Source organism: Cydia pomonella, chromosome 16 (assembly GCF_033807575.1).
Source record: "Cydia pomonella isolate Wapato2018A chromosome 16, ilCydPomo1, whole genome shotgun sequence".
Classification (NCBI taxonomy): Eukaryota; Metazoa; Arthropoda; class Insecta; order Lepidoptera; family Tortricidae; genus Cydia; species Cydia pomonella.
Genome location: NC_084718.1, coordinates 4,112,198 through 4,125,699, shown reverse-complemented (window position 1 = coordinate 4,125,699; position 13,502 = coordinate 4,112,198). Strand labels below are relative to the sequence as shown.

Here is a 13,502-nt window from a genome sequence, read left to right as displayed (position 1 = left end):
CGTGTCGTGATAAACAGTTCGTGATAGGCCGCCGAGCGAAATTTGATGGTATATTCTGAAAGTTCTTGGTTTGAGTTGCAAATACAATTTAATACAAATATTGAACACCAATGTTACAAATCGAAATAATGAATAGTTACACAATGTATAACTACGATTGATTGCATGATGTATATACTTAATATAAAATTAATTAGTATTCATCAATCAATTCAATTCATTGATCAAACATTTAGGTAGTCAATAATTTTACGTGCATTGTAATTCAAAAAAGTCTTCAACACTGTACAAAGTTATTTTAGTTTATGAATTATTATTTGAATGCACCTTCGTAAATTATATTATAGTAAATCTATCTAAAAGTTTATTTATAATTCTAACAGTTAAAAATTAAGAAGTACATATCAGATTCTATCATTTAATTTTTATTGTAATTTCAGGGCAGGAGTTTGAGATTGAGCTGGTTAAAGGAAGCGTTCCTGTATTATTTCATTATTGATTTTTATATAATACCTATTATATTTTTATTTTCATAAAAATAATATGATAACTTTAATAACGCTTTTGTAGAAAAATACTCTTATTAGGTTTTAATTTCACCACCGTGCTTGGTGATGAAATTAAAAGCTAATAAGACTTTCTTCTTCAAATACCTATGCAAATATACATTATTGCGTTTCTTTTATTTTATTCGCAGTGCGTGTAGTAAAGATGTAAAAATTTAAAGACATAATAAATTCCTATCTATCAAGAGAAAATAAAGTGTATTGAGTGCAGAATGGCACCAGCAGCATACCGTTTGTAAAGTCACATTCTCTTGTTTCTGAACGCACCAGTCGGCCCAGAGAGCGCTTCGAGGACAGACGCGTGCGCGTTCCGAATTTAAAAAGTTCCCGCTATTAAATTAAAAAGTTTCTTACTTTGAGTTTGGTCTGTGGATTTAGTGTTGTGTTATCGTGTTTTGTGAAAAGCTATACAGGAAGGTTTTTTTCTGTTTCGTGGTGAGTAATGCAATAATAACTTCTGTTAATTAAGGAAATATGTAGAGTAACTTGAGTTAGTTGTACACATTTTATAATTATTATATATAACGTAATAGTTGTTGAGTAACATCTTTATAATTTATATTTTTTTTTCAATCCTAATATTGAGTTCTATGTATATGTTTCAGTTTTTGTTTTTTTAGGTCGTACGAAGTGAAATTAAAACTATTAAAGTGTTCTCTAGTGTTAATGTCATAATGTCTACGTGATGCCCTAGTACTTTACTAACTACTACATTAACTTAGTTAACGAGTCGTTATCAACTTAAATTAACTCGTATTTGTGTGTTTTACGCAAGTTAGCTATTTAAATTACACAAATTATACAATCGCATGGATTAAATTAAATCACTCGAATATCATGTATTTCATAATCTTTAATTAACTTATAATAATAATGTAATTTAGACAGAAGTAATTAAATCATGTTATAAGTTTCATACTAGGTAAGTACTATTAATGTTTTTTTTTTATATGTAACTTGGTAGTTTAAATTATGTTTTAAAACGTATATTCCTAAACGTAATGTCCTTTATATAGGACAATGGGCAGCATGATTAGGACTTGATGGCTTTTGATGCATGTATTTTATGACTGACGACATTCTTGGGGGCACCATACTCAATTCGTTGGCTAGTCTAGCTAAGGGCTTACTAAATATAAAGTCATTTTATTAATATTATTTTACGCATTTCAAACAAGTTACATATGTGTAGTGAACCTGCATGTTACGCCATATATTTTCTCTATAAGTATTACAATATAAATTCAAATCTTTTCAACAGAACATCAGAATTTAGAAGCCAAGTGTATTCCACGTTTTAAGTAAACTTGACACTTTAAATTTACTCAGCAAGATTGAAAACCTATTTCGAAAACACTTTACCATTTCAAACGCCAACGACATGTTTGGAATGTAACTATTGGCTCCAATGGCCTCTTTGTATTTACTACCAGCAACTTCACTTACTATTGGTATGCCTTATTTCCTTATAATAAGGTTTAGAACCGGTCAATGAACTAATCGACAATTTGCTGATGAGTGAGTCATGGATAACGGAGTTTCAAGGTCCAGGGTAGGGCTTAGGCAAAGGAGAATCTTTGTCTGTATTGTACCTTTGTGTATTTGAAGAATGTGTGAATGTTGAATAGAACTTATTAGGTCACCTCACCTTGTTCGTGAATCAAGGTTGATGTTTGTTTACTTAATAATTAGTATTATTTGTGTCGATCAAACAATAAAATGTTTACTGAAGCGTTTTTGTGAGGAATGAATACTTGCATGTTATTATTAGTTTCAAACAACATGATAGTATTGTCGACGACAGCAACTATCATAATATATGTTTTCGTTAATATGTTAACGGCACCAGTCATGGGACATTTAAGAGAAAATTTGGAGTATTTAGATATTTTCTCGGAAACTATAAAATTTCTACCACTTTATACGTTAAAAGTTGAATGTTCTATTCGTCCTTTATGTTTTCAATGTATTTAATGAAAGATACTGCAAATTGGTTTCAATATTATTAAAAAATAAAAACTATGTTTTTTTGCTCCAGTCATGGGATGTATGGCGCCATTAATTTTAAAATAAAGAAATATCAATGAAACATCAAATTTAATCAGCATCATTGGCTCTTGTTTATGGTAAAATAATGCCAGTGTTTAAAAACTGATTATAGATTAGATTAGACTTATTTTACAGGATTTCTCTATACCATCCCATTACTGGTGCCTGTTCCATTATAGGGGTGTTTACTATATGCGAGTTTAAAAATACAAGAAAAAAGTTTTGTACAGTCAAGGACTTTATTTGTTGAGCTATTTAGGGTTCAATCTAATTTGGTTGGCTATACTAACGGTATGAAATGTCTAATGTAAAGTAAACGCTAAACCTGTACCATACATTGTATTATTTTTACTGCGCTGCGGCAGCTGCGATATAAATAAGTAAACAAAAAAGGAATATCCAATTATATTTCGCGTATTTACAAACACCACATATGCTTTTAAAGTCACGTGAAGTATGCCATGTTGGAAAACACTTGCCTTTAATTTTAAGACGCATAATCCCTTAATACATTCATACGAAATTTGAGGAACAAACAAAGTGAGGATTTGATAAAGGTGGAGATAACCTATCAGAGTAAACAAGATGAGATAAGAAAGAAAGGAAGGGGCGGTGTATGTATGTGTTTAACAATTTGATATTGGCAAAAATACTCAGATATGTACCACTTACCAAACTGTGTTTAATGTCGACTACGCTGCTCTAAATGGATTAAAACAATTATATTTATCAGAAATAACTCAGTATGTCAAATTGGTTCTAACATTTAATAGTCCCTCTTCTTCTTCTTCTTCTGGGTCCATATTGGCTCATATACAATTTATTATTATTCGAAGTTAAAAATTAGTTTAAAATTCGAAGTTCCAATGAGTATTGTTTAAAATTAAAAAGTATAATGATCATTAGGATGTAAAATTGTATGAGATACATTTTCGGAGTTTCAATAATCGAGTTTGCAATTTTATATGAACTTTGGCGCACCCTCTTCTTCTACCTAGTGATATCCCGGCCTTTGCCAGGCACTAAATAGATATTATTATATTATTATCCTACGTTCATCATTATTATATTATGAGTATGTATGAAATATGTAGTAGTATTAGAATTATTTATATTATAGTCTATTCTAGTCTTTTTTTCATGTACTTATCAGAATTATAAGTTTTAAGTTGTTTATAATGTTCTAATGAATACCATCATTTGTACATTATTTTAAATATTATACCACATAAAGTGCCTAAATACAAACTAATACTTCCAAACTGAAAATGTATAAAATAATTATGTTCGACACAATATAATTATTGCTGAGAAAAAATGTTGTACTCGTACACAGTTTTACGTTACATACAGTCTGTCATTTCCCATTCATCTTAATGTGTATCCCATTTGCATCTTTAGATTCTGCTTTGAAACCCTGGGCCCTCTTTTTCGACTTATCCGACTTAGCGCTAAATCCTTGTCATATTTTGTTTATGTCAACAAAGTAACACCAAAAAAACCTGTCCGATATCTTTATACCAAGTAAAACAGCAATGGATGTTTTGTAATTGTATTATTCCAAACGATTACATGAAAAGAAATCGCAATAATGTTCATTTAATGGAATTCAGAAAAGATACAAATCGACTTCTCGCGTTTGCATTTTTAATCAGTTAAATCAATGAATAAACGTTTAATTATCACCTGGACAAATATGGATGGTACAGTCAGTTGTAACTGCACATAAATAAAAAAAAAAAAAAAAAAAAATTAAACTAAAATTTTCAACTTAACCAGTTAAAATCCCAGCGTCCTATTTATAGGACAAAATTGATAAAAGTGTTTTGGTTCTCTCAAAGTAACAAGAGGCACTGAAATCGTCTTCAGTATCAGCATTACTTGAATACCTTACAGATAAATATTTTTTTAAATAAATAGACACGTAAGTTAACGGCACTAATCATGGGACATTTAAGAGAAAATTTGGAGTATTTTTGATATTTCACCGACATCTGTAAATATCGCTTTACGCTTCAAAAATCGAATGTCCAATTCGTCCTTTATGTATTTAATGGACACAACTGCAATTGATTACAAGATTATTAACCATTTAAAACTATGTTTTTTTTGCTCCAGTCATGGGATGTATGGCGCCATTAATTTTCTAACTAACAAAAATCAATGAAAAATTAAATTTAAGCAGCTCTTTGGCTTTTGTTTATGGTAAAATGTTGCTGGTGAAACTGATGGCAAATTCTTGTTTTTTTGCAGGATTTGTCTATACCATCCCATTACTGGTGCCTGTTCCATTATAGGGGTGTTTACTATATACTATTTGTAAAGCCAAGTAGAATATTTATTTTCTTCCTTTTAAAGTACGTTATATGAACTCCTAATCTATTAAATAACTAGCTACTTATAAACTATTGTGTGATAATGAAAAATATGTCAAAATTAAATAAATATCATTGAGCAATTTGCCTCAATTTTTCTTAAGCGAGCTTTAGAATGGCTATAGGTACTTAACGATATACGTATTACATAGTGAAAAATAAAATGATATGAAATCAGAATAAAATCAATAGTAAAAAATCTTAGAACGGTTAGTTTCACTAAAAAAAAGAATCACGAAATAAAGTTTTCGGAGCGCTACGCTCGTGGCAGATCCCAACGTTTTCCTGCTTTGTAGAGGAAACCGACTACGAACAGAGAACCCGCCGAGCGGGTTCCCGGTACTCATTGTGTTGATAAGTGTAGTCATTAAATTGATTAAATACTACACATTTTCGTGCTCGAGTATGCCAGTACATAAGTACCTACATTATGTACCCACTGCGGCAACGCTAACAATATCGTTATGTAAATAAAGGCAGATGTGTATTTACTTTCATTTTCGTTAATTTTCCACTGTTTTGGGTTCAAGGATAATTATACCAAAGCTAAATAGGTTTAGGCTCTAATTAAATTTCACAACAGTGATTCACGGGTTTGCAACATAGGACTAATTGTAAATGAGTTTCAAATTAAAGCAAATTGTTGCTAAATGTATTTTGGTGCGATACTGCAGAAATAAATTACATACCTATTCTGTACATATTTATACACTTTCAGCGAAACTAGAGCGACATGTTCCTTATAGAATAAATGGTACGGTGGTAGAAAAGCCAATAATAGGTATCTGAACTCCAATAGCAATGACAACGCAAAACATTACTTCAAAAGTGACCCGATTTGGTTACTCCATAGTGTTTTGGTGTAATTGAAATCCTCCTTTTAAAAGTCGATTATAGTAAAAACCCCTATAATGGAACAGGCACCAGTAATGGAATGGTGTAGACAAATCCTGTAAAACAAGTATTTACCATCAGTTTTTAATCGCTGGCAATATTTTACCATAAACTAGAGGCAAATAGCTGCTAAAGTCAAATTTTTCATTGATATTTTCAAAATGAATGGCGCCATACATCCCATGACTGGAGCAAAAAACCAGTTTTAATTGGTTAATAATATTGAAACCAATTGCAGTAGCTTTCATTAAATACCTACATAGAAAACATAAAGGACGAATTGGACATTCAACTTTTAAAGAGTAAAGCGGTAGAAATTTTACAGGTGGCGGTGAAATATCAAAAATACTCCAAATTTTCTCTAATTGTTCCATGATTGATGCCGTTAACATAAATATTAAAAAAAAACACAATAATCGGGTTTGCCATCGGTTCCAGCAACGTTAGGAATAAAATACCACAATCTCCACCTTGCTTATCTCTTTCTTCTGAGTTTTTATTGGCCTAAAAACCATATATTTTCTCTGTATACATTTCTTCAGTATGTGCTAGCTTAAGTATGTATGCTCGAAGTTCTATTGGCACCAAAGACGTTGAATTCTAATAGTAAATTTAAATTCCATTTACGTAATAACGAACCAACGGTCTCTGGATTCGAATTTTGAACGCACCCTGAATACTTTAGAAGTTTTAAAACGTTACATCGTATATTAAGTTATATCACCATTTAAATTATTATTAAGAAAGACGCGGTTACATAATTTTAGGAAATGGTTATCAGTCAAAATATTACACATTGCATTGAAAGCTTAAGATAATAAAACGTAGATAACCTGCAATTCTACATTAATCTCTTGACACAGTTAGATTAAGTCCAAATAGATAATGGTATAAATAATAACAACAAGTCTTTGTTTTGCCAGACATGTTACCTATTGACATCATTCATTTTTAGGTTAAATGGTTATAGAATAATAAATAATCAGCTAATATCGCTATTCTTCTTTTGGAATGGCATTATCACGATAATTTCTATGTGTCATGTCTGGTGTATACTGTAAGTGACATTATAAAAAAAAAATGTATATTATACAATTTTACGATTTTCCCGACTACCTATCATCCTCCATGCCTCCACCGGGCCAACCGCGAAAATCGAAGTTCGTCAATTGAGGGCATTTTTCTCTGTCACTCTAATTACGTCTTAGTGAGAGTAAAAGAGAAAGATCCCCGCAATTTGCGAATTTCGGTTTTCGTGGTAGGCCTCCAGAGTACCGTCGATGTAGTCTCATCCGCATGTAGCCCTAGTTTGCAAGCAAGAATAAAACGCAATCTATTTTATGTATAACTCATTAAATCGCGTTGCTTTTTAGGGTTCCGTAGACAAATGGCAAAAAACGGAACCCTTATAGATTCGTCATGTCCGTCTGTCTGTCCGATTATTTATTTCTGTCTGAGACCTAAATAACTCACGTGTCTTGGACAGATTTATAGTATTTACTACTTGTTTCTGTGGCTTTAACATGCTTACTTGTAAAATGGGTAACTGTCTGAGCGTAGTCAGTTATTTTAATGTCTGTTACCGTTTCGCTGAATAAATGTTAGTGGGTAAACGGTGATATTTTACCAATGATCGCGGTTTCTAGTGTAACTGCTGGTTAACCTAATTTTGTTTCTTTTTGGTCTAGATTCATGATCTGTATTTGATAGAAAATGTAAAGAGCGCCATTATTTTTCATTTTATCCTCCTGATGACTGGATTTCGACATTAGTAGAAACTTAATTTTAAGCATATTAATTGAAGACCTACTATTGTATCCATCTATGCTTAACAAATAAATTTATACATTTTATAAGTACTTTGTTTCTTATAGGATTAGAAAGAACTAAGGAAAATGTTCGATAACAGACCCTTTGTGAGGTAAAATTATGAAATGAACAGTGAGTGAGTGGTGGCTTTTTGGAAATTTTCACTATTTTTTATAGATACAGTACCAGATAAATATCTTCATGCTTACATGAAGTTCTTGTTAATGCTCAAACATTTATTTTATACCTGATTTTTTGTACTTGAAAGTATAACTTATATCTGGCGCAGATGATGATATCGTAGTAAACATAAATATTTATTTTAACTCCAAACATGGCCCGCATCTTTCGAGGTACTGTTCTAAAATAAGATTACGGATTAACTAACCCCTATGACAATAATGGGGTTCGTCTGGGGTCCGGGGCTAGTGTAATGTACAATACTATAAGTAGTTTCTATTCATAAAAATAATCAATCATAATTATTCACATTAAATATCCTATATAATGATTATAATTATTTAGGTAAGACAAAATAGTCATATAATGAAACAAATAAAGGACTTTTCAATTTAATAATGTGGCATAGATATATATACTTATAAAAGATTTGTATGTAATTTGTAAGTAATTTGTTTTTAAAACAAGGAATGCAAATCCTACAAGAAATTTGAACGGAAGTATTTCCGAAAACATGATGCACAAAATGTCACGGTCGAAAATAAGTCTCCGATTGACCTTTGCGATCTGATGCAATCGGATTATACACAGATTTGGCTTCTTATTTGTCCTTTCTATTCCTGAAAATACCAAATCTACGTCGTATGTCACAGAACGAAAGGCAAAGAAAGACAGAAAGTTCGCCTTTGCTGTATTTAATTTACTCTGTAACTGTGTTTTTCGTGTTTTTATTTCTATGTACAATAAAGTATATACATACATACAAAGAGACCCATTAATGTTAAGGTCATACTGAGCAACTTTTACTATGGCACCGACACTGAAATCGTGAAAAAAAATTGACTCTTCCATTTCAACATCTGCAGTGGCTGCATGGTTCCATTTTTATCGCTTGTCACTATGCCCGTCACTTTCGCACTTACATACTTGTTAGAACGTGACAGGCACGGTGAAAAATGGTAAAGAGCCGATCATCTTAGCTCTTCAGACAGCAAAATGTATGAAGCAGCCAATTTTTTTCGCAATTTCGGGGTTCTGTCCGATAGTAAAAGTTGCTTAGTATGACCTAAACATTAATGGGTCTCTTTCTTTGCCTTTTCTTCTGTTAAATACTGTATAAGTCACAGCCAGAAATAAGGCGTCAGTATTCATTATTGATTATTGATTTCTGTATGAAACTTCAAATTGTGTTTTACTGTACGTATACGATCCTAAATACGTTACGACATCGCTTACGCAACCGAAACAGCGTTAACATTCGAAACACCCGCACAGAACCATTGATGTGTACGCTATGAGGGTAATTTCTTATCTTGTCATGTTCCTGGCCTTTGTGATGTAACAATAGCATCCGCTTTTGGCGGATAATCAACAAAATGGGGGCAATCTTCGCGGGGGGCCACATCGCTGTGTCTTACTTGGTTAAGAGGCTGTCAACACCCAATGTCCTTGAAATTGATGTTACTTAAACAGTTTTTTAAGAAAGACTATTTGTTTTAGTCAAGTAAGAAAAATATATGTTCATATTAATTATATTTCAAAGACCGTGGTTGTACTCGATACATGATTGAACGAAATCGGCTCGATAGAAAATAATTGCAAAGATTGGTCTTAAAATCACAATTAAACGGTTCTATGTCGTTATTGTTTTGACTTATGGGTCTGCAATTAAAATCGCAATTTCAAAACATTTATATCTAAACCGCTATTGAGTAAAATATTACACTAATAATCCACTTTTTTTTTATTTAAATATTTTTCTTATTATTCCCTTGCCCAGGCCCAGTAACATGCGACAGTGCTATCTCATTTACTCCGATACAAATAGACAGTGTGCGCGCTTTAGGTATTAACAGCCTCTTAACTGCTTCTCTTAGTGTGCACGGAGTCCCTAGGTATTTGTTCCTGTATACTTCAACCTGTTTGCAGTCTAGGAGAATGTGTTTTATTGTTTCCTCTTCTTCCATGCACGCTCTGCACATTATTTTATTACTGTTGTTTAAACTTCAACTAAATTATTCGCTGTCTTGTTGCATGTTTTATATTTTTATCTAAATAAGACATTGAGGGAGGAGACAATAATAAAATTATAACTGTTGAGTGTACCTATTTCTAAAATTATATAATTGTAAACGTGAACGTGTGCTTTTACTATATTTAGTATGCTCAAAACGTACATATCATGTAACAGTAATCACAGAATAAATAATAGTATTATCGTACAGAAAGGAAACTTCCTACAAAACTGAAGTTTGACAACGATTCAGGGACGAATCATGTTATCCCTTTCTAATATTGTCACTATCCCTTTCGGCTATTTAGGGTTGTAAAAATTCAAGTCATTTTCTTATCTGTGGTCGTGCAAGCAAAGGGAAATTAAGTTTTGCCAGCCCTAATAATTGCTCGGAGCAATGCAGGGCGGCTACCGGGAAAATCGTAATTCGTCAATTGCGGGCATTTTTCTCTGTCACTCTAATTACGTCTTAGTGAGAGTAAAAGAGAAAGATCCCCGCAATATGCGAATTTCGCTTTTCGCGGTAGGCCCCCTGAGCCGAACGGAGCCGAGAATGCCCGAACGCTACCGTAATGTCTTTCATAAAAATAATTGATAAATCGTGAATCTTATTACAAATACATAAGGCTCACAGATGGTCTGTTGAGTGTTGCTGTAAGTACTACAGGAAGTACAAAATAGCAAAACTTAGGCATTTACGCAACGAGTGGGCTAAATAAATAATAGGATTGCCTAACGCAGTACAAATGACTAATTAGTAGCGGTTTTTAGTAATATATGCCCATTTGCAAAATCCTTTCATGTATTAGGCACAAGGAAAACGTTTTCACATTTCGCGTTTCGCGTGACGTAACTTTCAGTCGTAACCAGCTAGAAGTAAAGAATGCCGTCTTAGAAGCGTGCTTGCTTTAAAAGCCATCTGTTAAGAGGGGTTATTCCCACTAGGTAGTTACCACCAAGTTGTTACCAGTGGTAACTACTGGGAATTTTTTTCCCACCTTTTACCACTGGTAACTACTTGGTGGTAAGTAGTGGGAATAACCCTTTAAGAGTAAGACTAATAACAATTTTGATTGATTTACGGTTAGTTTCACTAGACTTAAATCGACCGGGATATGGACCGTGATTACCTTTTGTATTCTTTTTGATTTCCCGATATTTCGACGCAGTTACATGCATCTTGTTCACGGGTAACTGGAGTGCGGGTGGGTGTCAAAGTTGTGTCGGCTGCAATTCAAAAGGTAATCACGGTCCATGTCCCGTTTGATTTAAGTCTAAGACCAAGCTAACTCTGCAGCGATTTTGATAGCACATGTGCGTGTTATTTAAAACGTCATAATTTCATAGAAGTGATAGAAGGTGTTAGAAGTATTTTAAATAACACTTGCACAATCTGTGCTATCAAAATCGCTGCAGAGTTATCTTGGTCTATTTCTAAACTCTTTTAATAGTGCTCTAGCTAGATAGCCAAAGACATCTCTGTGGATTCTAAGAGCCTAGTATACCAAACCATCAGTAATAATTGTTAATTTCAATTGAATTGATAATTTGTCTATTAACATCTGCGGTATTAATTGTGCTATCCACAAACTTGTTAAGTCACGCGACTTTTGACAGTCTATTATTTCATTGTCTTTGGTGGTAACTGACTCACATGCGTGAACGCATTTTTTTGATACTTGATTTTTTCTTTTATGCGTTAGGTTTTTGAAATGTGATAGGTGGAAGTAGGAAATAGAAATGTTGTGTTTTGCAGTGAAATGGTATTTTATAATAAATAAATATTATAGGAAATTCTTATACAGATTGACTAAGTCCCACAGTAAGCTCAATAAGGCTTGTGTTTGAGGGTACTTAGAGAACGATATATATAATATATAAATAAGTATAAATACTTAAATACATAGAAAACACCCATGACTCAGGAACAAATATCTATGCTCATCACACGAATAAATGCCCTTACCAGGATTTGAACCCGGGAACATCGGCTTCGTAGGCCCCTGCCTACGAAGCCGCCTAGTGAAGGGTCACTACCCACTTGGCCAGAACCGTCGGCGAAATAATAAATACAAAAAAAATTTTTTTTAATTACCAAAACTTGTTTGTTTCAGGTTTAATGACTTTCCACGTTCAGTTATAGCCCGGTGACTGACAAAGGTAAGTTTTATTTATTTAGGCAACAAAAAAAAACAAACAGTCTTTTACAAAAAATATTTTTCATCACACCAACTGGTAAAGGCTCTCTCAATTGTTCAAAAACTAACGGGAAAGTTGCATTTTATCCTCGCAACGCTCAAGAATTCACTTCTCGAACCAGTCGCTACGCTAATGGTTCAATTTTGGAATCTTTCGCTTGCTCGGGTATCAATATATGTATATGGCATATACATGCATATACTATATGCACGAGCGGTTAAACAAACAAAACAACTTTGTCCCCTTGTAAAACAAATAACTATTAATAATAGGCAATGTGTTAACAGACCTCGAGTGCCCTACTTTAATAATATGTTCTAATTTAAAGTAGCGATCTAATCTACAGTTCCTATTAAAACCAAATTAATTAATATTACCCAATTACGAAATTCGCTAAATGTCAAACAAATAAAAGCTTTACTTATTTGTTTCAATATGCAATGTTCTTTTTTCGCCAATATGTAAAAAAAATAACGTGTCGTGTGCAGAAAACACACACACACACACACAATTTCTTTTACTGAATTCGTAATCGTAGAGATAGAGACATATCTCTTTTTGTTAAGCTTTCAGAGAATGGTAAATTCTTTTGACACATTTTTTTATACTACGTCGGTGGCAAACAAGCATACGGCCCGCCTGATGATAAGTAGTCTCTGTAGCTTAAGTACGCTTGCAACTCCAGATGAGTTACATGCGCGTTGCCGACTCCGCTCCCTCGTTGAGCTTTGGCAACCTTACTCACCGGCAGGAACACAACACTCACATAATCTGATACGCTACTTTGGAGGCTAATTGGAATATTTATGGGTGATTTTATGGTGGCATTTCTCTTGGTGACACAGTTTCACCACATCTAACTGTCTCATACAATTACTCCTTGACATCACAAAAATATTTCGCACAATAATAAGAAGCCACAATTAATACTCCGTGACCTGGTTGTGCATGTTTTAGTATAATAATGGCCATGTTTTAAGGTTACCTTCGGATAGTGACTGAAACAGCGTTACTGGTGCGGCGTTACTGCTGTTGTGTTGACGCGGGCAATGTCACTGTCAATTTCCTTGATAAATTGCGCAGATTTAGAATGACGCTTAAAGCACTAACAGACGGGTGTTCCGGACTGTTACTTTGGTATGGTTCGAGGCCAGGGCGGCTACCGGGAAAATCGAAATTCGTCAATTGCGGGCATTTTTCTCTGTCACTCTAATTACGTCTTAGTGAGAGTAAAAGAGAAAGATCCCCGCAATTTGCGAATTTCGGTTTTCGCGGTAGGCCCCCTGTTCGTATGAGGGAGAGGTGGATCGCCGGAACGAAAAAGACCGGACCAAGATTGTGGTCTGGTACGCCCGTCTGTTAGCACTATCACTCTTAACATTATATTAAATTTGTAATTACTTAAACTGAAATGAG

General features: G+C 33.4%; 1 protein-coding gene across 1 annotated transcript in view; it reads left to right on the top strand.

Moving 5' to 3' along the window:
- Positions 1 to 822: 822 nt before the first annotated feature.
- The window catches only part of LOC133526510 (SH2 domain-containing protein 4B-like), a 59,209-nt gene continuing 46,529 nt past the window's right edge, over positions 823 to 13,502 (top strand). The window contains exons 1-2 of the mRNA XM_061863181.1: positions 823 to 1,001; positions 12,002 to 12,047. The gene's annotated coding sequence lies outside the window, so the exon portion shown is untranslated. The remainder of the gene's footprint in view (positions 1,002 to 12,001; positions 12,048 to 13,502) is intronic.